At 42.6% G+C, this 15,079-nt stretch overlaps 1 protein-coding gene across 5 annotated transcripts in view; it reads right to left on the bottom strand.

Annotated features, from left to right (window-relative positions):
• Positions 1 to 1,924, bottom strand: part of LOC124043211 (oxysterol-binding protein-related protein 3-like) — a 28,013-nt gene extending 26,089 nt beyond the window's left edge. For 3 of the 5 annotated variants that reach the window (XM_046361519.1, XM_046361524.1, XM_046361523.1), the window contains exon 1: positions 1,800 to 1,924. The gene's annotated coding sequence lies outside the window, so the exon portion shown is untranslated. Of the gene's footprint in view, positions 1 to 212; positions 313 to 1,799 lie in introns of those variants that run through there. The other 2 variants (XM_046361522.1, XM_046361520.1) reach the window with 2 other exon arrangements.
• Between the last annotated feature and the right edge of the window lie 13,155 nt (positions 1,925 to 15,079).

Genomic DNA, 15,079 nt, shown 5'->3' with positions numbered 1-15,079 from the left:
CAGAGATGATGTGGTCATTCAAAAAAAATCATGTTAAACACTTATTGCACAGAGTCCATGCAACCTATGTGACTTGTTTTACAGAGGTCGTTTTTCACTGTCAGAGTATCTAAACGTGAGTCAATTCTCAATTGCAATAGTTTTAGAAAAATAAAGGTCTTTACTTTCACGTCACATCAAAATAATTCCACAAATGCAAAATATACACTTACTAGTGATGACCGGACAATATTTCGATGCTTGTTTCAAAAGTATCGTGCTTGTTTCAAAAATATCATCACGTGATCAATAACGTCCAAAAACCTGTTTGATCACGTGGTTTTTCAAACAAATCGCGAGATCACACAGATTTCGCTACGGTTCTCGTGCTCACTTCGATCCATGTCGTTAGCAAACACTGGGTCTGCTAGACACCCTAATTACAATATAGTTAGGATTTGTTTCTATTCTGTCAACTGAACCGTAGCTCAGCAGGTAGAGCTGGGGACTCATGACCAGGACACAGACTACAGGGAATTGGGGTCAAATCCGGCACAAGGCATATTTTTTTGTGATCCTACACTTTATGCACATTGTTGTTCAAACAATTCGTTTTATTTAGTAAATGATCAACTTCTGTCATACGCATCCTAAATCATGCATAGATTCAGTGTCAGCAATGGGAAGCATGATGGAAGGTGCGAACCTGCATGGTAGGCTATCTCAGAGTTTCCCAAACTCAGTCCAGGTGCCCGTTTAGTTTGTTGCCCTAGCACTACACAGTTGATTCAAATAACCAACATCAAGCTTTAGTTATTTGAAATCAGCCATGTAGTGCTAGGGCAACACAAAATAACTAAACGTGCACCCAAATGGTGCCTTAAGACTTAATTTGTGAAACCCTGGGCTAACTGATAGTAGGCAATTTAAGAGACAATTTATGCTGGATTTGAAAATGTGTTCGGAGCATCGCCTCACTCACACCGACAGTGTTTTGCATTTTGATATACCAGAAGTACATTCATTTCCAATGGAACGCTGTTTGCCTTGCAGCGTTACAGAGGCAGTTGCAATGCGTTCTGTGTGGTTCAAAATGTGGATTTATCGAAGATTGTGTCAAACTGTATGCATAGACGGCTTGACAAATGGTAGCAGAAGGTGAACTTTTGTTGCGCGCATATCCAGAAGATGCGTACCATTTTGACCGTGGAGGCATATGGATGGTGTGACGCAATTGCAGTTAACGTGTCTCCCGGCCTTCTTCCGTTACACACAGGTGTTCGGACTATGCTAGATAGGACAAGTAACGTGGAGATATGGTCTTGTGGGAACACCAACCCTAAAAAAAAGTGTCATCTAACGTTAACTATTTGATTTTTGAAAATGATTTATCGCTGATATGTAACGCAAATTATGCGTGCTGACGTTAAGAGCAAGCGTCAGGGGTCTTTAAAAAAGTCCACCGGGAAGAGACCTTCATCGATAGGCGTTAAAGGTAGTTCGCGTCGATGAATTATAGTGATGAGGGTGCCACATCAGACACCAGCCAACTTGATCCATTCCAACGAGTCAGCGCAAAGACAATATTCCATGTTTGGAATGACCATGCGATTAGAACATAAGAGGAACTCCGTCATTTGGATTTATTTGAAATATATTTCTAGCAGTTAGCCACATTTGTAAATATTTTGAAAGGAATACATTAACAATGAATAAACAGCGTGACCAAAAGCAAGAGACGTGGTAGTCTACTGCAAAAGCCAAAGAAAACAACATTTTCAGATGCCTAAATACTACATGAAATACAAAAAAACGCTTACACTTTTGAGATGAAAACTTCAGTGAATAAAATCCAGCACAAATTGTAGGGAACTATCACTCGGTGGCTTGCTGTGTGAGTGAATGCAGCGATGGGGAGGCTGGGGTGATTGAAAGCCTTTTACTCCAATGACTCGCGAGTAAAAAGAGCCTACGTCACTCAACAAATATAAGGGGCCGGTACATTTGAACACACCACGCTACAATGACGTGGTAAAAGACCTTCCAGGTGGTAGGGCCAGCTCGCTCTCATGAAAATGTGCTACTGAATTACTACTCGTCACTACTACGCAAAACCTTTTTACAACTTGATTGCTGTTTAGATGTGTAGTAAACCAGTAGTGATTTATGTAGTAAATCATTGGAGCGGCATGTAGCTTAGTTAGAGCGTTGGACTAGAAACTGAAAAGTTGTAAAATCGAATCCCTGACCTGACAATGTAAAAATCAATCATTCGACCCCTGAACAAGGCTGTTAACACACTGTTCCTAGGCCGTCATTGAAAATAAGAATCTGTCCTTAACTGACTGGCCTAGTTCAATTTTAAAAAGCAATTTAATGAGTGATAAGTCGCCAGGTTATTATTAAGTGTCACATATCAGTTTGAAAATAAAAAAATATATATATTTATATAATTGAGTTAATAAAGCCGCATCTGTTGTTTTCTTGAGTATAGCAGCTCCAAAATGCAGGTGTTTCAGCCTACATTCTAAATATTAGGGGTTCAACAAGGGTTCTTCTAAGATCCTTAAAGTTCTTTGAGGAACCTTAGGGTTCTTCACTCTAAAAGGTAAAGGTTCCTGGAAGATCCTTTAGGGGTTCTTAAAATTGAAACTGTGGGGGAACCCCTATAAGATATTCCAAGAACCCTTTAAAACGATTCTTCAAAGAACCCCTTTTAATCGATTGAAGATCCATCAATTTTTTAACCACTCCATCCCCTATTATTATTATTATTAATGTGCGTTACAAAAATAACATAATCTTTTAATTCTCAGTGTTTATTGTGATTTTAGTGGGAAAGCAGAATAAAAAAATGGAAATATGAGGTAAACTCCCAGCAGAGCTCCAAGTCCAATAGGTATATCCTCTGGCCTGTTGATGTTGATGTGTTGATGTTCTCCGTATATATCCTCTGGCCTGTTGATGTTAATGTGTTGATGTTCTCTGTGTATATCCTCTGGCCTGTTGATGTTAATGTGTTGATGTTCTCTGTATATATCCTCTGTCCTGTTGATGTTAATGTGTTGATGTTCTCCGTATATATCCTCTGGCCTGTTGATGTTAATGTGTTGATGTTCTCCGTATATATCCTCTGGCCTGTTGATGTTAATGTGTTGATGTTCTCCGTATATATCCTCTGGCCTGTTGATGTTAATGTGTTGATGTTCTCCGTATATATCCTCTGGCCTGTTGATGTTAATGTGTTGATGTTCTCCGTATATATCCTCTGGCCTGTTGATGTTAATGTGTTGATGTTCTCCGTATATATCCTCTGGCCTGTTGATGTTAATTAATGTGTTGATGTTCTCCGTATATATCCTCTGGCCTGTTGATGTTAATGTGTTGATGTTCTCCGGCCTGTTGATATATCCTCTGGCCTGTTGATGTTAATGTGTTGATGTTCTCCTTATATATCCTCTGGCCTGTTGATATTAATGTGTTGATGTTCTCCTTATATATCCTCTGGCCTGTTGATTTTGATGTTCTCCGTATATATCCTCTGGCCTGTTGATGTTAATGTGTTGATGTTCTCCTCTGGCCTGTTGATATATATATCCTCTGGCCTGTTGATTTAATGATGTTCTCCCTCTGGCCTGTTGATATATCCTCTGGCCTGTTGATGTTAATGTGTTGATGTTCTCCGTATATATCCTCTGGCCTGTTGATGTTAATGTGTTGATGTTCTCCGTATATATCCTCTGGCCTGTTGATGTTAATGTGTTGATGTTAATGTGTTGATGTTCTCCGTATATATCCTCTGGCCTGTTGATGTTAATGTGTTGATGTTCTCCGTATATATCCTCTGGCCTGTTGATGTTAATGTGTTGATGTTCTCCGTATATATCCTCTGGCCTGTTGATGTTAATGTGTTGATGTTCTCCGTGGCAGATTTTAAAACACTTCAGCACTACTTGCCAGGAGGATACTCTTGTGCATCCTCTGCTGAAGTAGGTAATGGAGGAAGGGTGCAGACTCCTAATAACGAATTCACACTCTCCTCGATCACTCAACCACTTATCAGTTTCCGCTCACAGAGGAGGACGGAGGAGTCGAGGAGAGGAGAGACTTTACCCAATTGAGAATCTCCCCATCAGTCATCTATATACTCGAAGTATGTCTGTCTGTTGGTCCATCCGTCCATGTTGCCGTGTGTGTGTGTGTGTGTGTGTGTGTGTGTGTGTGTGTGTGTGTGTGTGTGTGTGTGTGTGTGTGTGTGTGTGTGTGTGTGTGTGTGTGTGTGTGTGTGTGTGTGTGTGTGTAAGACAAAAAGAGGGAGAACCTGTACTACTGTACTATGTGATTGTGCTACCTGTTGAGCTACACATACTTCATGCTCTTGACAAGCAGTTCTTTGGAGCTTTCTCATTTGGGAAGGAACACACACCGTTCAAATGAACTGCTTTAGTCCGCTTTAGTTAGCTTCACTCCTACATTTGTTTAATAAACAAAACAAATGTCCTCCTTTGCATGGCATGAGTGCTTCCTGCCCCAGCCTACTGCTAATAACAACACAGACATGGAAAACAACAAGCAGAAAAAATATGGTCTGAAAGGCTAGCTGCTTTTGGGTGAGGACCCTGCCCTAACCTAATCTTGGATTGATCTAATGGTGGATTTGAGCTCCCTGTGTGCATAGCTATTATCTAGCGTGTGTTTATGTTTAAATCAGAAATCACTCTCCAAACTCTGACCAGAATGACCAATCACCGCATACCTAACAACACACCCAGACCACTGCCTAATGCAGAGTAGACCCACCCTCAACAACAGTGGTCTAACCACACACACACACAGTGAATCAATTATGAATGGCATCTACTTATGTACTGTATGTATGTCAGCTTGCTGTACTACCGAGTGGCGCAGTGGTCTAAGGCACAGCTTCTCAGTGCAAAAGTGGTTACTACAGTCCCTGGCTCAAATCCAGGCTTTATCACATCTGGCTGTGATTGGGAGTACCATAGGGTGGAGCACAGTTGGCCCAGCGTTGTTTGGGGTAGGCCATCATTGTAAATCAGAATGAGTTATTAACTTACTTGTCTGGTTAAATAGAAAAAGACAAATAAATGTAATCAGTGCGATGACATGGCCTATATTTTCATAGGAAATGGTGCCATCTACAGGTTCAATGTGGTCAATGCAGTCTAGATACATTTCTGCACCACTTCCCCATAGTGTTTCTCACACTGTCAGCAGAGGGTGCTGTTCTACAAGGCCAGTCCTAGAGAGATCACTAGTCTTGATTGTCAGGCTTGTAGCAGTGAAACAAGAGATCATTCACAGCTGCACTTCAGATGTTATGATACCTAACTAACATACACACACACACATCTTGTTTCAGTGCTGATCCCAAATGACATCAATGCTAAACACTCTCTCTGTAATCAACTACAACTGGTCTATGCTGATCTGTACAGATTGTAACTTGAGTCATGTGGGTGTGAATGCATGAATGCAAGAGTGTATCCTGTATTATAAACTTGGTGGTTCGAGCCGTAAATGCTGATTGCCTATCAGCTGTGGTATATCAACCATATTCCACTGGTATGACAAAATATGTATTTTTACTGCTCTAATTACATTGGTAACCAGTTTATAATAGCAATAAGGCACATCAGGGGTTTGTGATATATGGCCAATATATCATGGCTAAGTGCTGTGTCCAGGCACTCCGCTTTGCGTCGTGCATAAGAACAGCCCTTAGCCATGGTATATTGGCCATATACCACAGGAATTACCACAGGAACCTCGGGAATTATTGCTTAATTATTGTTTAATGTGTGTGTGTGTGTGGAATTGGAGTGTGGAGATTATAGACATAATGTCCCTGTAGTAGTGTAATGATGTGATTCAACTCCATTATGTGTGTTGACATGTTGTATCAGACACATGCAATGAAAGGCTTTCAAAGCCCTCTCTTTTTCCTTCGACACCCCGCCCTCCCCCTTCTCTGTTCACTCTTTCTCATTTTTTTTTTCTCTCTCTCTCTCTCTCTCTCTCTCTCTCTCTCTCTCTCTCTCTCTCTCTCTCTCTCTCTCTCTCTCTCTCTCTCTCTCTCTCTCTCTCTCTCTCTCTCTCTCTCTCTCTCTCTCTCTCTCACTGTACTATCTCTTCCCCTCAATTCTCTATTGCTCTCCAAATTGTCTCTGTACTGTATCTCTTCCCTTCCTTTCAACTGATAAATAGTGTGCTCCATAATGTGTTCCAGATGTGGAACCCCTTCTCCCTCTCCCCCTGCCTACTCTCAGAAGGCTGACTGAAGTCCCCCAGTATCCCTCGGCCCCCTTACCCCCTCCTCTATAAGCCACAGTGTTCACCCAAAAGGTCAAGGGTGACTGGAGTTCCCCCGAAACAGGATTGTGGGATCAGAAAGTGTATATTCCAGATGGTGCAGACCGTAATGTTATGAGCCTTTTGTATTTTTATTTTCTGAGTTTTTCAAAGTCATTGTAACGCTGTATTAGCGTTGCATGTGAGATGAGACTGATAGTCCAGCAAAGTCAGTGGATGTGAAAGATAGACCCTTCTAAATGTCCTATCCTCCCCTCTCCTTCCCTGCTTCTCTCCCTCCCGCCTTCCCCCTCATCCCTCCCTCGATGGGAACCAGCTGGGCCGAGCTGGGAGATGTGGGGTGGGATGGAGAGAGAATGGGAGAGGGAGAGGGGGATGGGGAGAACAGGGGCCCAGGTGTTCCCTGCCCTCTCATAATACAGGACTAATGCAGACACACACAGTCACACACTCAAACACACTGTCATTCAGGTGTAGACGCTCACTTATTTGGACATCCACATCCACACATGCAAACACGCTCACTGGGCCAGTAGGAACAGGGAGAGTTAATGCAGTGGTGTGGTGTACTGTCGATCAGTGATCTCTGACTTGGGCTAAAGCACTTAACGATCCAAACAGCTGCTGCTCATGTAAACTCTCCAACACGCTCTAGCTTTCTCTGTCTGACAGACTCTCTCTCTCTCTCTCTCTCTCTCTCTCTCTCTCTCTCTCTCTCTCTCTCTCTCTCTCTCTCTCTCTTCCTCTCTCTCTCTCTCTCTCTCTCTCTCTCTCTCTCTCTCTCTCTCTCTCTCTCTCTCTCTCTCTCTCTCTCTCTCCACTCCAACTCTCTCTCACCTCTTCCCCCTCTTTCTCCCTCTCCAACTGCTTCTTCCCATCTCTCTTCATCTCTAAATCTCCAGAACTCTTTCTCTCTTCATTTTCTCAAGCTGTTTATTCTCTCTCTCTCTCTCTCTCTCTCTCTCTCTCTCTCTCTCTCTCTCTCTCTCTCTCTCTCTCTCTCTCTCTCTCTTCTATACAAAACTATTTTTCTCTCTTCATTTTCTCAAGCTGGTTAGATGTACACACAATGCACCAAGCAGACATGGAGTGTGGGAGTGTGTGTTACTTGTTGAGTTTTCTCAATGGGTTAGTCTGGAGTTGAAGACCAACCAAAAGCACAAAGAGATCATCTATCCACTTCCTGTACTAACATCTCTGTTGATTATTGTCATAGGCCCAAATGAGATGCATCTTGTTTCATGTGTTTGCATGGGGGTCTGTTTCACATACAGTTAATGCTTGTTGAGTCTTGAAGTCCTCAGAGAAAAGCAAGCTGCTGTGATTGCAGAACTGTTTTCAGACAATAAACCGCCATGTGTCTCCAATCAGGGGACTTCCGCCCCTTTGTGTGTGCGAGGCAGATCATTACTTTAGATCCCCATCTCACCCGCTCTGTGTGTGTGTGTGTTCAGACAGCCCTGAGCTGGGTGGTAAATCATCACTTCAAGGCCAAATCACCCGCTGCGTTTTTATATTTGTGTGTGTGTGTGTTTGTGTGTGTGTGTGTGTGCGTGTTTGTGTGTCTTCCCAGGGAGCCCAAAGGCCATAGAGCTGACCTAAAGACTCCATTGTTTAGCCCTGTGAACTAGTTCAACTCAAACTGTCTCAGTTCTGCTAGATAATGAAATATGTGTGTAATACGGATGCATAAGGTTTTCAAAACAGACAAACATCTCTGCTTCTCTCTCACACATAACACTTATTTGCACACACACACACACACACACACACACACACACACACACACACACACACACACACACACACACACACACACACACACACACACACACACACACACACACACACACACACACACACACACACACACACACACACACACACACACACACACACACACACACACACACACCTTCATGACCTAAACATTGTCACTCACACACGAACGTTCAATAACCTAGATATCATCTCACTTACGCACAACTACCACATTCACAGCAACCTATTAAACCTCTCTCTCTCTCTCTCTCTCTCTCTCTCTACCTCTCTCTCTCTACCTCTCTCTGACAGAATGAGGCATCTCTCTCTCTCTCTCTCTCTCTCTCTCTCTCTCTCTCTCTCTCTCTCTCTCTCTCTCTCTCTCTGACAGAATGAGGCCTCTCTCTCTCTCTCTCTGACAGAATGAGGCCTCTCTCTCTCTCTCTCCCTCTGACAGAATGAGGCCCCTCACTCTCTCTCTCTCCGACATAATGAGGCCTCTCTCTCTCTCTTTCTCTCTCTGACATAATGAGGCCTCTCTCTCTCTCTCTCTCTCTCTCTCTCTCTCTCTCTCTCTCTCTCTCTCTCTCTGACAGAATGGGGCCTCTCTCTCTCTCTCTCTCTCTCTCTCTCTCTCTCTCTCTCTCTCTCTCTCTGACAGAATGAGGCCCCTCACTCTCTCTCTCTCTCTCCGACATAATGAGGTCTCTCTCTCTCTCTTTCTCTCTCTGACATAATGAGGCCTCTCTCTCTCTCTCTCTCTCTCTCTCTCTCTCTCTCTCTCTCTCTCTGACAGAATGAGGCCTCTCTCTCTCTCTCTCTGACAGAATGAGACCTCTCTCTCTTTCTCTCTCTCTCTCTCTGACAGAATGAGGCCTCTCTCTCTCTCTGACAGAATGAGGCCCCTCACTCTCTCTCTCTCTCTGACAGAATGAGACCTCTCTCACTCTTTCTCTCTGACAGAATGAGGCCCCTCACTCTCTCTCTCTGACAGAATGAGACCTCTCTCTCTCTCTCTCTCTCTCTGACATAATGAGGCCTCTCTTTCTCTCTCTCTCTTTCTGACAGAATGAGGCCCCTCTCTCTCTCTCTCTCTCTCTCTCTGACAGAATGAGGCCTCTCTCTCTGTGTGTTGAGGGGGAAATGTAATCTGTGTGGTGCTGACTGGACAGTCCAAGGCTGTGGGGAAGAGAGGAGTGATGAGAGAGAAGGGCTGATGGAAACCAGACTGTATCCACCTTTGTGCTCAGGCACATTGACAGACAACCCTGTCCGGGGTCCTGAATGGACCTCTTTGTGAGAGCCTGGAATTGGGTCAGCATCAGAAGACTATAGCTCACTGACTAGAGGCTCTTCTAGTCTCTTCTCTCTCTCTCTTTCACTCCTTCTCCCTCTCTTTCTCTCCCTCTCTCTTTCACTCCTTCTCCCTCTCTTTCTCTCCCTCTCTCTATCTCTTAGTAATATTTGTCTAGTCTTTCCTCTCCTTCCCCTTTTCTCCAGCTCTCTGCCTTGAATATCTGTTTATCATTTTTCTCTCTCTCCCTCTTTCTTTCCCTCTCTATCTCTGTCTATATTATGTTTATTCTGTCTTTTGTCCCCTCTCCTTCCCCCTCTCTCCAGCACCCTTCACTGAATATCTGTTTATTCTTTTTATCTCTCGTCTCTCCCTCTTTTTATCTAAACTCTCCCTCTCTCCAGCTCTCAGACAGCAGGAAAACGCATTTCTCTCTCCAGGCCATGTGTGACTTAATTATTCTACTCTTCCTCTCCTCCTCTCTTCCACTCCTCCTCTCCTCCTAGTTCTTCTACACCAATATTTCAGGAATACCTCACTGAACTTTACTAAACTGTGTAAACTATATGGCCCACACTGTTAGTTGGCACATTAACACTACCCTCAAGTGGAGGCTGGTGGGAGGAGCTATAGGAGGACGGGCTCGTTGTAATGGCTGGAATAGCACAGAGTCGTACACGTAGTTTCCATATCTTTGATGTGTTCGATACCATTCCATTTATTCCATTCCAGTCTTTACAATGAGCCTGTCCTCCTATAGCTCCTCCCACCAGCCTCCACTGCCTCATAACTAACATTGACTAACTGCATTACAAACAGCTTTTCTACACTCATTTAATGACAGTGAAATATCTTATTCTGTTAGCGTAACTCGTGAAACTTCGCTGACAGTTAGTGCTGAGCAATTAGTGCTTTTATGGGTCGCTTCAGTTTCCGTTCAATTATTCAAAAATAATCACATTAAATGCATTATTAAATATAATGACATAAAAACACTTCTTTAGATTTTTAATGGAAATTCCAAAGCCCAGAATAGTGAACATTCAGTTGCCCAAAACATTTGTGAATTATTTGATTTCTCTCTAGAGAAGTGGTGCACTGGGCTCACAAAAAAACGGAACTAAATGCAATTCAAGTAATTGAACCAAAATTGGTCCCCAAAAAACAAAGTGTGGGTTAATAGCTCAGCACTATGGACAGTGTGTGTCCCCACTGATCCAGGGTCATTTATCAAAGGTGAGTTCACACAACAATACTCCAAACCTTGTGTGTGCCTGTTTTCCCAAAGAGATTGTTCTTTATCAATTTTGAACTTGACAGGAAAGTGTGCGTAGCTTGGCCTATTTCATTTCAGGGCCTATACCAAAGCAGGAGATAGAAACACATGTATTGATAAACAAAACATTGAACAGTTCATACTTTACATAGAAGTGTGGGCTGTAGCATTTTCTTTTAAACTGTTTGAAAGAATAATACATTTTACCACATGCACGGCCAGTGTGCACTATATTTAGTTTGGAAAAGATGCTGCAACGTTCTGCCCACAACTTTACAAAAATGTGATCAAATTTGCCATTGAGCTTTCTTTTTTGAACCATGATGGCCCGGTTCCAACGTCACCAAAACATGCATCAAATATATATCTATTTTTTTTGTTACCATAAAATGTGAATGGAAGGTGCTGTTGTCAGAAGTTATAAGGATAATTTAGTCCCTAATGGCAGCCTGCAGTACTTGGTCGGCCTTCAACTTGAGTTACTCAATGGGAGGGGAAAAAGAACTAGCCTGCAGCTGGACTTCCTGGAGTAGCTGAAACTGCGCATGTTCCGTCTCCATAAGACGCCATCTTAAACGACTTCATTTGTCTTAAATGCGTTTTCGAATCTTCACATAGGAATGAATGGTGTCATGTGATCGATGGCTTCGTTCATTTATATTGGTTGTAGGTACAAATACAATTTTGCTCTGATTTATCAATGTAAACATGTGTATATGTTGCATGTGACAGTTTGATAAGTCCCAATCATTTGTGGCGCACACAAATCCTAGAATATCCACGTATGCCAGAATTGAGTAAGAAATGTATGCAAGGTTGATAAAGGATGAACCAGGGCTGAATCTGGGCTCAGACAGAGTTCTGGCCTTATAAATGCTTCCTCTCATCTCCTTCTCAGTCCTAGAACACACAGGCACACACACACATGTACACAAACACACAAGCACACACTTGTGCATACAGAGAAAGAGAGGTGGAGAGAATGAGAGGGAGAAAGAGAGCTTCCTCCCATCAGAGTCTGACAGACTGAGAGAAAAATTCATGTGAAGGGCTAGACAGGAAATGACCTCACTGGAGCAGGGGCGCCTGAGCACCCCTGATCCCAGATTTGTTGGGAGACATTACTCACTGTGATCTCTAATAGACATGCATGAGAATTGGACTAATGCTCTTATGGGCTCTCCCTCACTGTCAGCAATCCTAGGAATTTATAGATACAAAAATTGCATCACTTGCTTTCATAGGGTGATTAAATCATTTTTGTTTGTATTTGTGCATGCGTGCATGTGTGTCAGTGTTTGTGCGGTGCATGTGCACAACTGTCTGTGTGGGGGTGTGTGAGCACTGTTTAATGACAACCTTGTCTCCAGATCAGTGCTCCTGTAGAATATATTTCATGTTGTGCGGTAAAAGATGGCGTACATTTTCCACAGGTTGTCTTGGTGATTGTTACACCACTACTTCTTTCACTCTGGTCTTCTACAAGATGTGGAGGTTGTGGTTACTCTACAAGTGCACTTCCTCTTGCGCCATCAAGATAGAAACCTCTTGGTACAAGCTGTGGGGCATTAAGGCTGCGTTAACACAGGCAGACCAATTAGTGGAAAACCATCTGATTGGTCAAAATACCAATAATGGCAAAATATCTGATCTTATTGTTCAAAGAACAATTAGAGAATGAGAATTGGGCTTCCTTAGAAACCCAACATATCAGGAAGCTATGCTATTCTAAATCCTCACACACAGTAGGCAGCATTACACAGTATAATGACTAGACAACAACCTAGAGCCTACAGTCCACTACATGACTAGACTACAATCTACGGTCCACTATATGACTACACTACAACCTAGAGTCCACAATATGACTACACTACAACCTAGAGTCCACTATATGACTACACTACAATCTACAGTCTACTATATGACTACACTACAATCTACAGTCTACTATATGACTACACCGTAACCTAGTCTCCTACATGACTACACTACAACCTACAGTCCACTATATGACTACACTACAACCTACAGTCTACTATATGACTACACCGTAACCTAGTCTCCTACATGACTACACTACAACCTACAGTCCACTACATGACTACACTACAATCTACGGTCCACTACATGACTACACTACAATCTACGGTCCACTACATGACTACACTACAATCTACGGTCCACTACATGACTACACTACAATCTACGGTCCACTACATGACTCCACTAAAACCTACAGTCCACTACATGACAACACTACAACCTACAGTCCACTACATGACTACACTACAACTTACAGTCCACTACATGACTACACTACAACCTACAGTCCACTACATGACTACACTACAACCTAGAGTCCACTATATGACTACACTACAACCTACAGTCCACTATATGACTACACCGTAACCTAGAGTCCACTACATGACTACACTACAACCTAGAGTCCACTATATGACTACACTACAACCTAGAGTCCACTATATGACTACACTATAACCTAGAGTCCACTATATGACTACACTACAACCTAGAGTCCACTATATGACTACACTACAACCTAGAGTCCACTATATGACTACACTACAACCTAGAGTCCACTATATGACTACACTACAACCTAGAGTCCACAATATGACTACACTACAACCTAGAGTCCACTATATGACTACACTACAACCTAGAGTCCACAATATGACTACACTACAACCTAGAGTCCACTATATGACTACACTACAACCTAGAGTCCACTATATGACTACACTACAACCTACAGTCCACTACATGACTACACTACAACCTACAGTCCACTACATGACTACACTACAATCTACGGTCCACTACATGACTACACTACAATCTACGGTCCACTACATGACTCACTACAACCTACAGTCCACTACATGACTACAACCTACAACTACTGACTAGAGTCCACATGACTACACTACAACCTACAGTCCACTAAATGACTACACTACAACCTACAGTCCACTACATGACTACCCTACAACCTACAGTCCACTACATGATTAGACTACAACCTACAGTCCACTACATGACTACACTACAACCTACAGTCCACTAAATGACTACACTACAACCTACAGTCCACTACATGACTACACTACAACCTGCAGTCCACTACATGACTACACTACAACCTACAGTCCACTACATGTCTACACTACAACCTACAGTCCACTACATGACTACATTTACATTTACATTTAAGTCATTTAGCAGACGCTCTTATCCAGAGCGACTTACAAATTGCACTACACTACAACCTACAGTCTACTACATGATTACACCGTAACCTTCCTTAGAAACCCAACCTATCAGAAGCTATGCTACTAAATCCTCACACAGGCAGCATTACACAGTAATGACTACACTACAACCTACAGTCTACTATATGACTACACTACAACCTAGAGTCCACTATATGACTACACTACAACCTACAGTCCACTACATGATTAGACTACAACCTACAGTCCACTACGTGACTAGACTACAACCTACAGTCCACTACATGACTACACTACAACCTACAGTCCACTACATGACTACACTACAACCTGCAGTCCACTACATGACTACACTACAACCTACAGTCCACTACATGACTACACTACAACCTACAGTCCACTACATGACTACACTACAACCTGCAGTCCACTAAATGACTACACTACAACCTACAGTCCACTACATGACTACACTACAACCTGCAGTCCACTACATGACTACACTACAACCTACAGTCCACTAAATGACTACACTACAACCTACAGTCCACTACATGACTACACTACAACCTGCAGTCCACTACATGACTACACTACAACCTACAGTCCACTACATGACTACACTACAACCTACAGTCCACTACATGACTAGACTACAACCTATAGTCTACTACATGACTACACTACAACCTACAGTCCACTACATGACTAGACTACAACCTACAGTCCACTACATGACTACACTACAACCTACAGTCTACTACATGATTACACCGTAACCTTCCTTAGAAACCCAACCTATCAGGAAGCTATGCTATTCTAAATCCTCACACATAGTAGGCAGCATTACACAGTAATGACTACACTACAACCTACAGTCTACTATATGACTACACTACAACCTACAGTCTACTATATGACTACACTACAACCTAGAGTCCACTATATGACTACACTACAACCTACAGTCTATTATATGACTACACTACAACCTAGAGTCCACTATATGACTACACTACAACCTACAGTCCACTATATAACTACACTACAACCTACAGTCTATTATATGACTACACTACAACCTACAGTCCACTAAATGACTACACTACAACCTACAGTCCACTACATGACTACACTACAACCTGCAGTCCACTACATGACTACACTACAACCTAC

The sequence above is a fragment of the Oncorhynchus gorbuscha genome, linkage group LG09 (assembly GCF_021184085.1).
Source record: "Oncorhynchus gorbuscha isolate QuinsamMale2020 ecotype Even-year linkage group LG09, OgorEven_v1.0, whole genome shotgun sequence".
Lineage (NCBI taxonomy): Eukaryota > Metazoa > Chordata > Actinopteri > Salmoniformes > Salmonidae > Oncorhynchus > Oncorhynchus gorbuscha.
The sequence above is the reverse complement of the archived record's forward strand: the minus strand, read 5'-3'. Positions and strand labels throughout refer to the sequence as shown.